General features: G+C 41.3%; 1 long non-coding RNA gene across 2 annotated transcripts in view; it reads left to right on the forward strand.

The window, feature by feature from the left end:
• LOC110399267 overlaps positions 1 to 15,332 on the forward strand; it is a 248,452-nt gene that overhangs the window by 147,432 nt on the left and 85,688 nt on the right. The window contains exon 5 of one of the 2 annotated variants that reach the window (XR_002439059.1): positions 10,421 to 10,592. The exons of the other annotated variant lie outside the window; for it this stretch is intronic. This is a non-coding gene — a long non-coding RNA (uncharacterized LOC110399267). The remainder of the gene's footprint in view (positions 1 to 10,420; positions 10,593 to 15,332) is intronic. 2 annotated transcript variants of the gene reach the window in all.

The following is a 15,332-nucleotide window of genomic DNA, read 5'->3' on the forward strand; positions in this document are numbered from 1 at the left end:
TCAGGTGCAGGTGGCCTTGACCAGATTCCTGTAGAGCCCTTTATTGTGTGAAGGATGGTTGTTCTATCAAATGCAGCTTCCCTTCTCTCTTGGCCTCCCAAAACACCACAGCGTCCCCCCAAGATGTGACACTTCTGCTAAGAATTGTTTGTCCTTGCCATAACTACTCCTGTGCGTGCTGAGGAATAGGAATATTTCATGAGAGTCTTTTCGCCTCGTAATTTTATCAGTTCTTATCAGGTTGTAGAGAAAGAAATGGCAGTAAATTGGATGTCTTACCTTGAAAAACTTTCAAAAGGAAAATGTGACACGGAGAATAGATGCCTGGAGGGTAGGTTTTTTTTTTAGTTTTTTTTCCTCAGGTTATAGGAACGCAGACAGGTCAATATGAGAGAGTTATGTTGGTATTCATGAGCCGGCTCTCCCTTTGCCTTGAGAGCTTGCCGTAATGGCCTGAGAAACACACTCTTCTGTGGTGGCTAAATGGCAGATTGCACCCAGCGTCAGAGGCCGGTGAGCGGTGACAAGCCCTGAATACCAATTGAGAGGGAGCTGATGATTGCTACAATTTGCCAGTGGCTGTGAAGGGCCCAAGATAGATGGCAAAGCCTTCCTTTTTTCCTGTATGTTTAGTGCAATGCTCAGAGAACACAGCCTGACAGCTCTGGCAGGTAAATAATTTCCTCGTGGTATTGGGTCATGTGGCACCAGGACTTGTGGCAGATATAGGAAGCCTTCCAACTACAGCAAAAATACCCTGGAACCTTAACATGGTTCTGTGGGAATCGAATGTTGATTCTGAATTTTCTTGATTTCATGGCCTCTGCTGCCATTTGGATCGTTTATCAAAATCTAGCTAGTAACCATTTATGAATAGTCAGCATGAAAATATATGTTGTACTTTGGCACACACATCGCAAGAATATCCTGCACAAATTAAAAGGACAAGTCATGACGTGCCTTAGAGAGGGCCTGAAGAAGGTATTGAGGAAGGCCTGGCACCTCTCCAACCCCCTACGGTGCTCTTTGTTTAACAAAGGAAGCGTCCTTCAGACACAATGGAAGAAGCTCTGGAGAAAATCACCTTATCAACATGATAAGAAGAGTACCGAGACATCTTGGAAACAACAGAATGGCGACTGACTGGCACAAGATAGAACAAGTGTCAGAATGTAATTAACAAATGTAAATCTTTGATAAGATTGTGAACCTGGAGTACCCAGCCAATAGGGAAACAGGGCAGTGGGTAGGCAAGGGGGGGAAACAAGGTACAAAAGCTGTTATAATGTGTCCATAGGGGTGCTCCTGTTTTACAGGACTCCCACCATTGCAATTGCGAACTAAATCTGCTTTTATCAGAGATACCGTCCTGATAAATTATTTGGATATTTCCAACAGTTCTTCCCAAACAAATAAATGATACTGTGTGTTATCAACCCAAAGAATTAAGTAGGGGGAAACCTTATATAAAGCCACTTCTTCAGGATGGTCTACTTGTGTAAAATCTGCACATCAAAATTGGGCAAACATCCTGTGGTGATTAGATGAAATGCTTTTCCTTATTTAAAAAAAACCACAAGGTTAAAAACCTCAATTTCATTATTTTTCTTAGCTATTTTTAGTGAGGCCAGTACTCCAGGTGGTGTAAATCAGTGTCATCAGCATGGGAGTGCAATAACAGCTGAGGCCCAGGAGCTTAGTAGGGATGGCTCCATTTATGTGTAGCCTTACATTTAGTCTGATGTTCGCAGCTGTTTTCCCTGTGCCTGTAAGAGAGATGTCTTCCTGAACACCAAAGTAGCCAAAGCCACTCACACCTAATATGAACACACTGTTAGCCATTTATGTAGTTCCTTATGTCCGAGGAGCTCACAGCAGATTTCATGCTGCCACAGCTTGGCAGTTTGTGGCTTGTGTGCCCATGGTTACACTTGCTGAGACAGCATCTCAGTCAGTGCTGGCAGCGAGCACCAGGGTGGTAGCACTGATGTTAGCCTGCTTTGTACACTGACTGTGCCCGCATCAAGCCTTCCATCCTGCAGTAAGGCAGAGCTTGCTGTTCTTAATTGATGTATCAAGAAACAGAGCCCAGGAAGAGCCATCTAGCTTGCCTGATCCTCTTTGTAGACTCCCTGCAGATAGATAGCCAACATCATAAGCTCAACTTTCTGTTGCTTTGCTGATGAAATAATTTAGCGACTGGCAGAACCGAAAAGAAGGCACCTGCTTCAAACCAGAAGCGGTACATGCGCAGCAGCATGCAAGTACAAACTATGGATTGAGTGGCTTCAGTTTTGCCTTATTTAAATTGCATACTACTGGAGATCTTTGGTGAATTCGATGAGTTTTGTATGAGGTGCAGGGGAACTGCACCGAGCTACTGTTCTCCTTGCCAGACAAGGGATGGGAATTGTGTCCCAGCTGACATGGGGGTGCTCTGCTGGCCATGAGCAGCCCACGGGCACTGTCTTTCCAGTTAAATGTGCTATTGTGGCACAAATTTTGCAAGCGACTAAAACTCATTATTTGGCTGCACAAAGAGAGTGATATGTTGCTCCAAACCTGAAGGTAGTTACTGAAAGCAGACTTTATAAGGGAAAAACACTCTGCCTTGTCGGCGCTTAGTCCCGTTAGTGAATTCTCTCAGTCAATGTAGCATCAGAATAGTAAGCCCTCTTTATTGTGTTTAACATACATCTTATATATCCTGCACTCGCAAGCAGTGAATCCACTCGCGGTTAATTGGCCTTAAGTTCTTCCCAGCAACATAGATAACAAACAAAGGGTTCCTTAACTGTCCCAGATGTGACCACATTAGCTGCGCATACTAAAGGAGCATTCTGTTTACACTTTAGCCCTGTCTCCAGACTCCCGAGGCCTCATAGCGATAAGATCTACCAGAGTCTGTTGAGCTCCTTGTTGTTACGCCTCCCCCCACACTGCCTGCTCCCAGATACTCGGTAATACCTTCAGCCGTGTCGCAGGTGGGGCTGGCACACAGGGAAAGCCACGTAATGGGCAGGGAGCTGCCTGTCTCCGGGAAAGCAGATGCCAGTCCTTTTTGGGAGTACCCTGTATCACAGGGACACCTGCTGGAGCCAAACCTCAGTAACATCTGGAGGAAGTCAGCCTGTTGCTCTGGACCATGATTATGTTTCAAAATGTAACTAGAATCTCATTTAAATGCAACTAAGCACTTATTATTTTCTTTTCTCAATTAGTTGTACTGCTCTGTGCCGCTGTTAAATTTCCTAGGCATGAACATGTATGAGCAGGTGATTAAAAATTCACTTAGGTTCATGTGATGACACAGATGACTGACCTTGTGCCGCACCATGGCACCTGTAGAAATGCTGCTTCTGTGAGAGAGTCTGTTGTTCCTACTGTTCCCAGGAAGAACCCTGCCTCAGTCCTTAGGGACCTTCCGGGCTTTGGACCAAAATGTCATCTGTAGTGACACAATGGAAGAGCCCTGAGAAAGGCATGTGTTGAGCTCTAGCCCATTAATTGAGCAGCATGCTCCTTGCAGACTGTGTTGTCTGGAGTCAGTGAGATAAAGCTGAGAGGCAATATCCTAGTTCCTTAAAAAGGAGATAGTGCAAAAACAGTGGTGTTTATCTTGGAGAAAAGGGAAAATAACATCTCAGCTCTGTAATTCTGCAGGATCTATAGGCAGCACAAGTGCTTTCACTACTGTTTAAAAACTGGCTTTCGGCTACTTCAGAACTACTCATGCATCTTCAAAAGCAAGTGTGAGATTTTGTGAAGTAGTACTCTTAGTGCCTCATACTGTGATGCAAGAGCTAGAAAGGTGGGGCTTGGAGTAACAGGACTTTCTTGAGGAGAATGGTATTGTCCAGGTTGGGTTTCAGCCCCAGTAAAGAAACTCGATGTGCCCGGGAGACGATTGCTATCTTACCTGGGGGAACTTGGTAAACACTCAGCTTCTGCTCTTTTGTTATAGTACAAAGGTGAGACTGACAGCTGAGAATCATGAATATCCTTCTGTGACAAGAAATGGATGTAGATAGAAACCTATTAATGTACATGTATAAAGTGAAGGTAATATTCATCATGTTAACTACTGGGAGTTCTCCATTCTCTTCCTGTATTACTCTTCATTCATATTGTAGATCAAGGATAGAAAAGCCTTTTATACCATTGAGTTCAGCAAGCACAGCTTCAGGTGTTGATAATAATTATAACTTAGATTAACTCTCAAGTCCATGCAAAAATGAATCCAGTCCTCTTTCTTGTCACCTCTGCTGATGAGCACCAGTCAGAAGATTCCCTTTCTTTGGTTACGTAATTCTGGATGTTTGTTTCGAGCTTTCATGATGCAGCTTCTCTCATGGGAAATGACAGGTGGTGCAGGCTGATTATGCTGAACGGGAATTCTGTAATCAATGCTTTTGCATAGCATTTTCTTAGTACTCCAATAATAAAAATAGGTAAAACTGAAGCTGGTGATGTACTAATATTTGCTGATGTAACACAGCTATTTATAATTTACGTCTTCAGTTCAGGAAGGCACCTGCCTTTAGCACTGCTGCTAAATCCACCAGCATGTTCAGCAGCTGCACAAAGTTGTATTTACAAGCAGGTAACCAAGCAGAAGAACTTGGTGCTCTAGCAAGCTTGCTAAGCATAACCTCAGATCTATACGTGGCAAAATTCCAATGCTTTTGCAAATAAGCAAATTGGGGTAGCATGGAGACCCCAGAGCTCATGACTGGCATCAGTTCAATGGCTTGTGACTCTCCTGATACAGCAGAAGTGTTAACAGTATATGTACCTGTTGGCTAAGGGAATCTAGGGCTGTTTGTATGGAGAAACAGATATTTTGTAACCAGAACCTCTGGCAAAAGCGATTTCTCATATCCATTGCTCATTTGGAGCACTAGGACATAGTGTCACGAAATGTCCCATTTCACACAAGTTTTTACACTGAATTTCTCTTGCAGGACATCCATCAAAAATTTAAATGCACTATATGGAAACACAGGAGTAGCAATGCTTTTTTTCTGTGTCTGCTGAGGATGTGTCTGCAGTACTGTAATTTTCCATAGGCTGCATTTTAAACTCCCATCCATAATGGCCATGCAGCTGGAACAGCACTCATGGTACCCGACTTTATTGTTTTCACTTCTGCCACTGCTGACTTAGTCTGACTAGCAATGGCTGTTGCCTCTGTATACTCGAGTCTGACTCTAGCAGTAAGTCCTCTCTAATGCTTTTTCTCTGTAGGTGATCTCAACTAATTTGTCTGCCATGTTCCCAAACTGATGTGTGACAATCAGCTCTCCTGAAACTACAGTGTAATGTTCTCATTTCCCACAGTCCCCTTCTAAGCTGGCAAAATTTATGGTGTTTTTCTACAGCAGTTGCTTTAAGTACACTCAAACGTTATTCCAAGAGTTCAGTATCATATTTATCACCAGCTAGGGCAGTTTATCTAGTATGCCAGTCTAGCAAAGCATGGACAGGAAGAGGAGACTGAGAAGTTTGTTCAGGTACAAAAGAGCAGCAGTAGTAAGATCTGGACATGCGTGTGGTTGGCAGTAACATACAGCAGATGCATATGGAGAGACTTGTCCACAGTGAAGATGGGGTCTTTGACATGTTTTCCTTATCTCTCAAGAGCTGAGCAGAGAAATGCTACTCTTTACCAGTCTGTTGTAGGTTATGGGAAATTTTTGTTTAAGCACAGAGAAGATGAAAGCTCGAAGTTATTAGAAAGAGAAGAGATAATGGGCATCCATTATTTGAGGCAGTTTCACAGAAAATAAAAAATAAAAATAAATCCCACTAGATTTATGGTGTAGTTGCCCTCTTTTTTTTTTTTTTTTTTTACTGTTCTAATAAATATATTACAATTAAAATAACCTTTGTTACTTATGTATATATATTAACTACATTATACGTACTTACAAGGGCTGCTCTGAAAGCAATGCCTCCTATTTTATTATGTTGGCCCAAGACATCAGAGGCGGATGTTGGTGGTATGACAGTAGAGGCTGAACCTTCCCACCAATATTCCATTACATGTTGTTGCCGTGTGACAGATGGCAGTAGAGGGGCACTCTGACAGAATGGTGTCTGACATGGCAGAGTGTACGAGGCAAAGGTGTGTCACTGAATTCCTCCATGTGGAAAAAATGGCACCCATTGACATTCATCAACACTTGTGAACATTGATGGATACCAAACAGTGGATGTGAGCACAGTGAGTTGGTGGGTGGTGTGTTTCAGCAGTGGTGACAGTGACAGTGGGTCGCCTCCACTGGTACAGATTCTTGGGAGTACAGCATGCAGGCACTTGTTTGTCACAGGAAAAATGCACAGTTAATGGCAGTGACTATGTTGAAAAATAGTGTTTTGTAGCTGAGAGTTTGCTCTGTCAAGCACGGTTACTGTGCTCATTGTATTTGTTGTGGTTTCCATGGAAATAAATAGGAGGCATTACTTTCGGGGGGGGGGGGGGGGACTTACATTTAAGTGGCCCAAGACAATTCCTCTTCTCTCAGTGTGGCCCAGGCAGTCCAAAAGGTTGGATACCCACGCATTTGAGATTTGTACATGCTAGTTCATGGCGCTTTGGATAGAGAAAGAGCTTGGCTGGGAGGAGGAGGAACACACAGTTCCATCTTTCTCCGCACTATAGGAAGTAAAATTTAGTTCTGTGGGATGAACCAGCCTGCAGTGAGTGAGGTCAGCCCTGCTGAGATGGAGCCCCTGAGTCCTCCATCTGTGGATAAGTGCTTTTAGTGATGATACTAAAAAGATGTCCAGATGCTCTTCTTATTTTGCATTTTCAGGCTGCTGCCAAACCAACTGGGAAGCCATATTGTACAGACGAGGCAATTCATCTCATGTATAAATTTGTGTGTAATTCACAGCCCATGCTTTTATCTTCCAGCAAACTCTCTTTTAAAGGTCAGACCAGAAATTTGGGAAGGCATTCTGCCTCTCTGAGGGACAAAATGCAGCCTCATCTCAGTTATGGCACCCAGTAGCTTCTGCAGAGCGTTAAGCTTGATCCTGTTGGAGAAGAAATGTTCAGCAGGAGAGAGTTTAGGAGTAATTATTAACAAGGGAAGTCAAAAAGCTAGCTTTAGTCTAAGAAAAAAAGTAGTGCATGCTAATGATTAGCTGGAGAGATGACATGTAATTGGAAAAAAGAACTGTAAATTTATCAAGATAAACAATAAGATAGTTAAAATTAAGGGGAATAGAGGAAGAGTTAATTAAAATCTGGTATTGTCTAATCTAAAGCCAAATTTTTCAGAATCTAGATGTTTGGTTTTTAATAGAGCCCAACTGAGCAATTGAGGGAATGCAAGGTATTGGTAAAGAGCTCCTAAAAGAACAGTGAAGCATCAGTGTAAAGGTATCCTTGTGGACACATTTTCTCCTCACATAAACAAAATTGTTTTCTTTCTATTTTACCAGCAGCATAGACAGTTGCAGTATGTCTGTATTTATTTGCATATTTGTAATTTTTAACAGGACACAAATTGAGGATCGGGATGTGTTGCTAGCATAAGTCAGGAGTAAGGAAACTTCTGTGCGCTCCATCTCACTAGTGTGAAACTTGTTCCAGTATACAGTATGACTGATAAATAAGAGTATATCAAAGGTGGTATATGAAACCAGTGAACATTACTGTGCTACAAGAAATAAGCAAAGAAGCTGGAAAGAGGAGAGCACATTAAAAATGGATCTAGGTCATCTCTCCAGGACCAGTTTTGCCCTCTTTTTTTTTTCTTTTTTGTCTTTTTTTTTTTTTTGCCTTTTGCAGCAAAACCATGTAAATTGCTCCAGAAGTAATAGTGATGCCTCCTATTTATTCCCATGAAAATTACAACAGCTACAAAGAGCACAATAACACTGTTTGATAGAGCAAATTCTCAGCTACAAAATGGTATTTTTCACTGTAGTCACAACTATTAGCTATGCTTTTTTGCCAGCAGTGAACATGAGTCTGGCAACAAAATGTAATGGAATACTGGCGGGAAGGTTCCACCTCTACTGCCATACCACCAGCATGGTGGTATGATGTCATGGGCCAACATAAAAAAAAAAAAAAAGTAGGATGTATTACTTTTGAAGCAGCCCTCGTAATACCAGATTGTACAGGTCAAAATGTTGGTGATATAGAAAATAAGCAAATGTCAGTTCTCATAATAGACATCCCCTTTCTACCCTGATTGTTAGCAAAAGTTCATTTGTGAGTATAAATATTGTTGGGAAATTAGTTCAGAGCCATACAATCACCAGAGATGCAATACATGTTAGTACAAGTTACCTAGGGATCAGTATTATTACTGTGATTTATAGATCTCTAAGTGTATTTTAAGTGATTGTGTGTTTATAATTTTGGCATGGCTATCTATTGCATGTGAGTTTTAAGGACTACTATATTCTCAAGCAGCGTGATTAGTAATGAGTCACAAACAGGGAAATTAGCAACAGAAATTCAGATTCTTTGTAGTTTTAGCTATTATGAAAAACCTGTACTATATCATTGCTTATAACCTGCATGGTATGGGAAGAGATGTTTGGAGGTGGGGAAGAACCTGCAATAATTCACTCTCCCTGACAAAAGGCCACATTTTCAGCAGATGTAAATTCATATATCTCCCTTAACTTGAAGGCTGTTAAGCTATTATTTTCTCTGAAGGAAATATGCAGTGATCAACGCAGCAAAGATGGCCACAGAGCTGCATTTGCAGCAGGGAAGGGGCTCAACTGGAAATAATTTGCTGACAGACCATGCCTTGAATGTGAGGTACTTGGAAGGCCCAAATGGGATGAGAATAATGTGCACGGGGATTGAGTGACACTTCTGTAGTCAACTGAGCTTCCTGCTGATACTCAGAACAAGAGTAGAGTTTCAGATCCTTTCCTTTTTTGACCAGATATGTCAGTTTAATAGATGTGTGTCATGCATGGTTGTGAGTCCAGCACATAAGAATATTCTGGGATAGAAAGTTTGTTGGTCCATCTCAAGCAATTTGTCTGAGGTAAACATGGGAAATATCACCCCCATTTCATGGACTGAAAAAGGTGACTTGAGTGAAGTTAGATGAGTTATCTGTGGTTACTTTACCGGCCTCTGGCACAATGGGCAGTGGTAGTTATGTTCTCTGTGCTCCCCTCAAAGTTGCACTGTGATGACAGGCAATGGAATTGCAAATGTTCATTGCAGTCTTTGAGGTTCCCTTTTCCTGTCTCCAATGTGTGGCTGATTTTCAGGTTTGGAAGAGGACCCATGAACATCATAGGGAACTTGCTGCAAAGCAACCTGCATCTACACAGATGCTTAAATTACCTACAGGGTGTTCCTCTGTAGGGTGTTTTTGAAATTGTTAAGAAATTTAAAAGGTAGAAAATTCATCCACAGATGATGAAAGAGGGTAGGGGTGTGTCAGAAGTATCTGTCGTGACAACCTTCATGGCTAACAGGAGAGTGCAGCATGATTTAGAACAAATAGAAAAGTCCCCAGTGTTGTCTGCTTCATTGTTTGTGTGCCAGCAGCCACACGTCATTTGACTGCAACCACTCTGTAAACGGGAAAATCGTAAAAGATTGCATCCCTCCTAACAGTGTACTTACTCTCTCCGTATCTGGCAGCCTGCCCTAGTAATGCTTCCAAGGCAGAACTTTAATGAAAACTTTCCAGAATTTGGTTTATGTTCATTTCTAACATTTAGCATTCAATAAAATGCATTGGAGGACATATGCTGTTGTAATTTTTTTTTATGCTATGGGTCCCAATGAGAAGAAAATCATTTTTCCCAGGGTGACAGATTCTTTCCAAACCTTGTTTTGCTGCAGCAGGCATTGCCGTACTGGGACTGAAAATGATTAAGATCTAAAGCAGGTGACAGATTTGAGGAAAAAATAGTGTTTTCATTATTTGAAAATTAATAATGGAGAGGTTTTCTGCTTTAGATGCTAATATGTGTCAGCAGCAAGGTAAAAGATGTCTTAGAAAGACCTTTTTCCATAGATGAAATGTATTGTAAGATAATGTGTTTTCCCATGTTGCCAGAATAAGTGAAAGACACGCTATACCATCGTTTACATTTATAGATCATTTTTCATTCTGTAAAAGGAACAGCTGATTACAGATTACCCTGAGCAGGGGAATCACGTCACCCAGCACAGAGGTGCGCTCACCCCAAGAGCCTAGCAGCATGCAGCCCAGCACTGCAAATAAAAGCTTTGCTGCTCCCTGAAACATTGGGAAATTCTATGCAGGCAAGGACACTGTATGCAGCCTAAAACCAAACCTAAAGACTGAATTAAAGAAAAATCAAATCCAGATTCTGCTCACCTTCTTCAATCTACAACTAAACATGGCTATGGCTAAACACAGAACTTAGATCACTGCTTTTTCACCCTCATACACAGGTGCACTCCACCGCTTCTTTCTGGGTGCTGCACAGCACTTCCCCACACTAAGGAGATGCAGCAGGCACTAAAGATGAGATCACAACTGAGCCAAACCCTAAAAGTGAAGCAGTGTGGTTCAAGAGCAGATCAGAGACTGTGTCACTGGAAAGATGATCCTGCTGCTTCTCTCGTATGTATTTACTTTCAATTCCTTTACTCCCTTGTTCACCTTCTGTTATACCTCCCCCTCAAATACCTTATTTCATGCAGGGGCTGCAGATATTCTTTTTCTAGTGCTGAATCACATAACTGGGATGTCTGGGTATCCTCCTCAAGTAGGATACTCATAGCCAGGTCAGCCATCACCAAAGAGATGTGCTCCCTGGTCAAGAGAAGCATAGAAAGTGGCATCTTGAGTATTCATTGCATTTGGTTGTTTAGGCTAGAATTCTGCAAGCTGCATTTTCTGATGCTCAGGTCATCAGTATGTAATTTTACTGCTTTTTCAATAGTTATAAAGCGCAAGGTATTTGTAGCAGGAGGAGGGTTTCAGCTGGAATTAACAGATGTTTCTAACAATAAAAGGCACCTGAGTTGTTTAGAATTATTTATGTAGATAATACTGCTCAATATATTCTAAGTAATCACATAAAAATTCTGCAATTCCAAAATGCCTGGCTAATTGCAAAGGCAGTTTTATGCTCGCATGGCCTCTGGGTGCCTGGGGCCAGTGAGGGCTGGTGTGCCAGATCAGAGCTGCAGGCGGCCTCTGAGTTTTGGCCATACCTGTCTTTTTTTCCCAGCACTGGATATGACGTGAAAAAATATTACTGTTCCTTCACACATTGGAAGTTAAAATGAGTGAATGCGCCCCATTCCCAAAAAAGACTGCTCTGTAATGGCAAAGATGCACTATACTTGACATCTTTTCCTGTCATCAGTGTCCACATCTCCTCCATTAGTTGTCATTTCTAGTAATGATAAACTAATTTTCAGTGATGTCCAAACTCTGAGGATCTTTAAGCGTGCACGCTTCAAGTGTGCCAAAATTCTCAGTGAAAACATATGTTGTAGATGACTTTTTAAAAGTCGCATAAGAAATCAATGGCACAATTGGGAACAGAGAAAAACCCTGACTCATTTGTTACTTTCCTGGCGTGCTCCTAGCTGATAGACACTTGCAGCCGCAATAAACTGCTCCCTATCCTTACTGCCGTGTGCTTCCTTCAGGGATCTCCATATTTAGGCTCTTTCAGTTCCACTTTAGTACACACAAAATGTAATCAAATTCAAGCTAATATCTGTCAGGAAGGAATAAAATGAAAATTACAGCTAGGTACTCCATTTACAATAATTTGTGACATTACTGCTGTGCTTACTGTCTCCCAATATGTGGTTCTGTCTCCAAGAAATTGAAAGCTTTGTTTGTTATTTTCCTTATTTTAGCTTTAATAGGAATAAATGCATTGCCTGGAGGTAATGAGTTTTCAAGTAGTTTAGGAATATTTAATTTTGTTAAATCCCACTCTGAAAAGATAAAATTAATCCAGCAAACAGATAGAAGTCTTAAAATTTCTTTCCTGAAGTTCTTAACTTTCTTTATCCAAATGTGGTTATTTTATTGTTTTGGCATAACTATGACAAATAATCAATAAAATGTCCACTTCTTGGCCTTATTCACGTCACTACCTGCACTGAAAATTACCTCTGGGGGGGGAAGGGAGTAGAAGCGAAAGGTGTCATAGTCTCTTCAGCAGTAGATACAGTCTTGGTGTGGCTGTCACCATTGTAAGTGACTCATGTGGAGCTAATTAGCAAAATTAGTCTCCTCTTCCTTCCTAGGAAATCCAGACCTGATCCTGATAAAATATCCACTCTATAAAGTAATGAAAAAATGTGCCAAAATATGGTTGGCAGCTTAGCATCCTCCCTAGCAGAAACTTGTGGGAGGTATTTCTGTGCTTTCAGTGTTGAATCAATGTAATGCAACTCACGCTGTGTGGTACTGGGGATGGCAGGTAAACTGCCACTACTTTGAGGAGGTTACTTGGTATTTTTGGTTCAGTGTATGATCAGGTGATTCCATGGCAATTATAGAATTGTTCTCACTTTTAATTGCTCCCTCAACAACTACATAAGTTCCCTCCTGCTGCTTTTCTCATCTGTTTATATATATGGGGTTTGATTCATTTTGTTTTCTCAACAGTAGTGCTGCTACACCTCACATACCAAAGCAAATCTGTACTCCGCAACCACCAAGGAGGCAATTCCAGATTTAATTCGAACTCTGAGTCTGTAGGATAAACAGATACGAGGGTAGTAGTTTGAGGTTTATCATTTCTGTTTTGACACGATTGCTTTTGACAGACCCTTCACAACTTCTGTTTTACTGTAGCTGTTACATCTTTTCTTCTGCACTGTACTTTTAAAGGTGCAGGTAAGTGTTAGCTAGGGTTATGTAAATTGACCATTTAATAGAAGTGTTCACTTGCAAGTTACAAAGCTGTCTGGTCAGCGTATCCAGAAGTCTTATAAAACAGCCTAATTAAAGATCCACTGTATCCATCTAGCATGTGAGAGCCCTCACTGAGCAATGAGCAGTGTCACCAGTAGCAGATTTTGTTGAGGTCTGTGTTATAATGCTTGGAGTCCTAAACACAGGCCATTGACAATTCTCCACTTTGTAAGAAAAAAATTTATTGGATTTCTTTTAATTAAGGAAGATCTGTTTGTTTCTGAAATTTTTCTACTGATAAGATAGAAGTTCTTCATTTTCCAGGCCTCTAAGAAAATGCTGATGGTTTTCTGCAAGTCTCTGCTACTTCTTAATATTTAACATGTTTCAGTCGTTGCCTCAGTGCCTGTGCACAGGAGAAGCTGATGTGTCCTGAAAGCCCAGGATTGTTGCCAGCTGGGAATTATCAGCAGAGCAGTGCCCACACTGCTGAAGAAGAAAATAAATGCAAAGGTTATTAATAGGTGAGAAGTTCTTTCCCCATTCCTAGATTAGCAATCAGTCAGCCTTAAAACATTTGCATAAGCCAGCAGTCAGGGCAAGGGTCCGCTGTGTCACTGGGGAATATTGCTCTGCAAGGTAGCAGCTCATGAGGAGGGGAATGGCAGTGGTGCATAAAGCAGCAGGAAAATCCTTTGCCAGCTCCTGAAGCAATTGGAGTTCGGAAGCAAAAACATATTAGATCATATTAACAGTTGTAATTGCTTGGTAAATACTATAGGTGCACTGAAGGGCATGCAAGTAGTTGAGTTCTCCAGAAAAAGCAAAAGCATACCTGAAAACCTGGTAATTCTCTGATGATAACTTCAAGAACACAAACAATGCCAGTGCCTAGGGTCTTTCTTTAATTGAGTTGAATTTCACTGTGATTTGAAAGATTTGACTTTTCTCACTGGGCCAGTAGTGATGGAGAGACCTCCTTTTTTGCTCTCTGACAAAATCTTTTCTCTTCTTTTACTTCTGTCATGAGATGTGATTGCAATTGTGCTGCTCCAATGAATACAAAGCCTCTTAAGGCACAAAGCAAGTCTTATTTTTCTATGAAGTGCTTCCCCTCTCCTTGTCTTGCTCATTGGCCCTGTTTGTGCCTTGTCCCTCTGGATTCTAGTGCAGAGCAGGAGTGGTCTATAGGCTGGGGTTTTCTCAGCATGGGACTAAAGGCTGAATTTCACCTCTCTTCTACAAATGTGTCTGTGAGATCATTTACAGTTTCATTCACATGCTTCAGTTCCTTTTAACCTCTTGGGAATGCTGCCCTTCTGTGGTACTTCACCTCTTCTCAAAAATTCCTTTTGTTCCAGAGGAAAAATTTCACATTGTGCAGTATGTTTTCTCCTGATCACTCAGGTATAAAGTCTTCTGATTTTTCTTAATCTCTTTCCTCAGTGCATCTTTTACTATGAGGTAGTTCGGTACCACCTGAAATCTTTTCTTGCAAATGAATTTAATGCTACCGAAAGACACTGAACTGGCAACTACAGAGAGTAGTAAATGTTTTAATAAAAGAACACCGCGAACCTTGCTTAAATATTTGCAAACTGAATTGCTATGAAATAGCTTTTGGTTTTGCTTTGTTGGTGGTGAGTGGTTTTTTGTTTTTGTTTCTTTGTTGTTGTTTGTTTAATGAAAAATTCTAACGTTAAAACTTGGAAGTTATTTTGATAGTGCACTAATCTGGTCATTGTCTAACAGCTCCCAACTCTGTGATAAGAAATGGGGAAATGCTGTTATTTTCTTACCGTGAACAAGGAATCTTGCAGCAAATGCATTTCTCTGTAGTTTACCTGTTCAAGTTGGCCGCAGACTTGAACAAAAATGCTCTGGAAAGGCTCCATTTGGTCTGCCAATGTTTGTTTTTTCCTTTCTGACATTTCTGATTGCACTCAGTGTGTGCTGGAAGCCAATACAGAAGAAGCTGAAATGCTCTGTGATTCCGCAAAGTGAGAACTACCACCGATTTGCAGATTATGTGCTTGCTTCTTTCCTAGACCAAGTAGAAATCATCTTTAAGCACAGTGCTTACCAGTGGTCAACCCCAAGCTGAAGAAGCTTTAGCAAGCTCACAACCAGCAAGGAGGAAGTAAAAATGGTAGAATAGCATGCAGATAGCATAAACAGAGTCAGGGGTCCTGCTTTCTGCAGGAGGAAGTTGTTGCCAGTAAACATGAAAAATGTTCTAAACTTGAGGATAGTGACGCTTGGGATCATTAATTTGTAAGGAAGAGAAGGAGAGAAGGCTCACTGCTCCCTCCCAGTGGTCTGGGTGGTACAGCAGGGCTAACACAGTGAACCTGCTCCCAAGAAGCAGGATAGAACTCATGTGGGCAGGATCAATCAATAAACTTTGGCCTAGTGTCACTGAACATTTGTAATCTGTACTCAAATACTCAGCAGGGCATTAGGTATGTTAGCTTT

Source organism: Numida meleagris, chromosome 5 (assembly GCF_002078875.1).
Source record: "Numida meleagris isolate 19003 breed g44 Domestic line chromosome 5, NumMel1.0, whole genome shotgun sequence".
Classification (NCBI taxonomy): Eukaryota; Metazoa; Chordata; class Aves; order Galliformes; family Numididae; genus Numida; species Numida meleagris.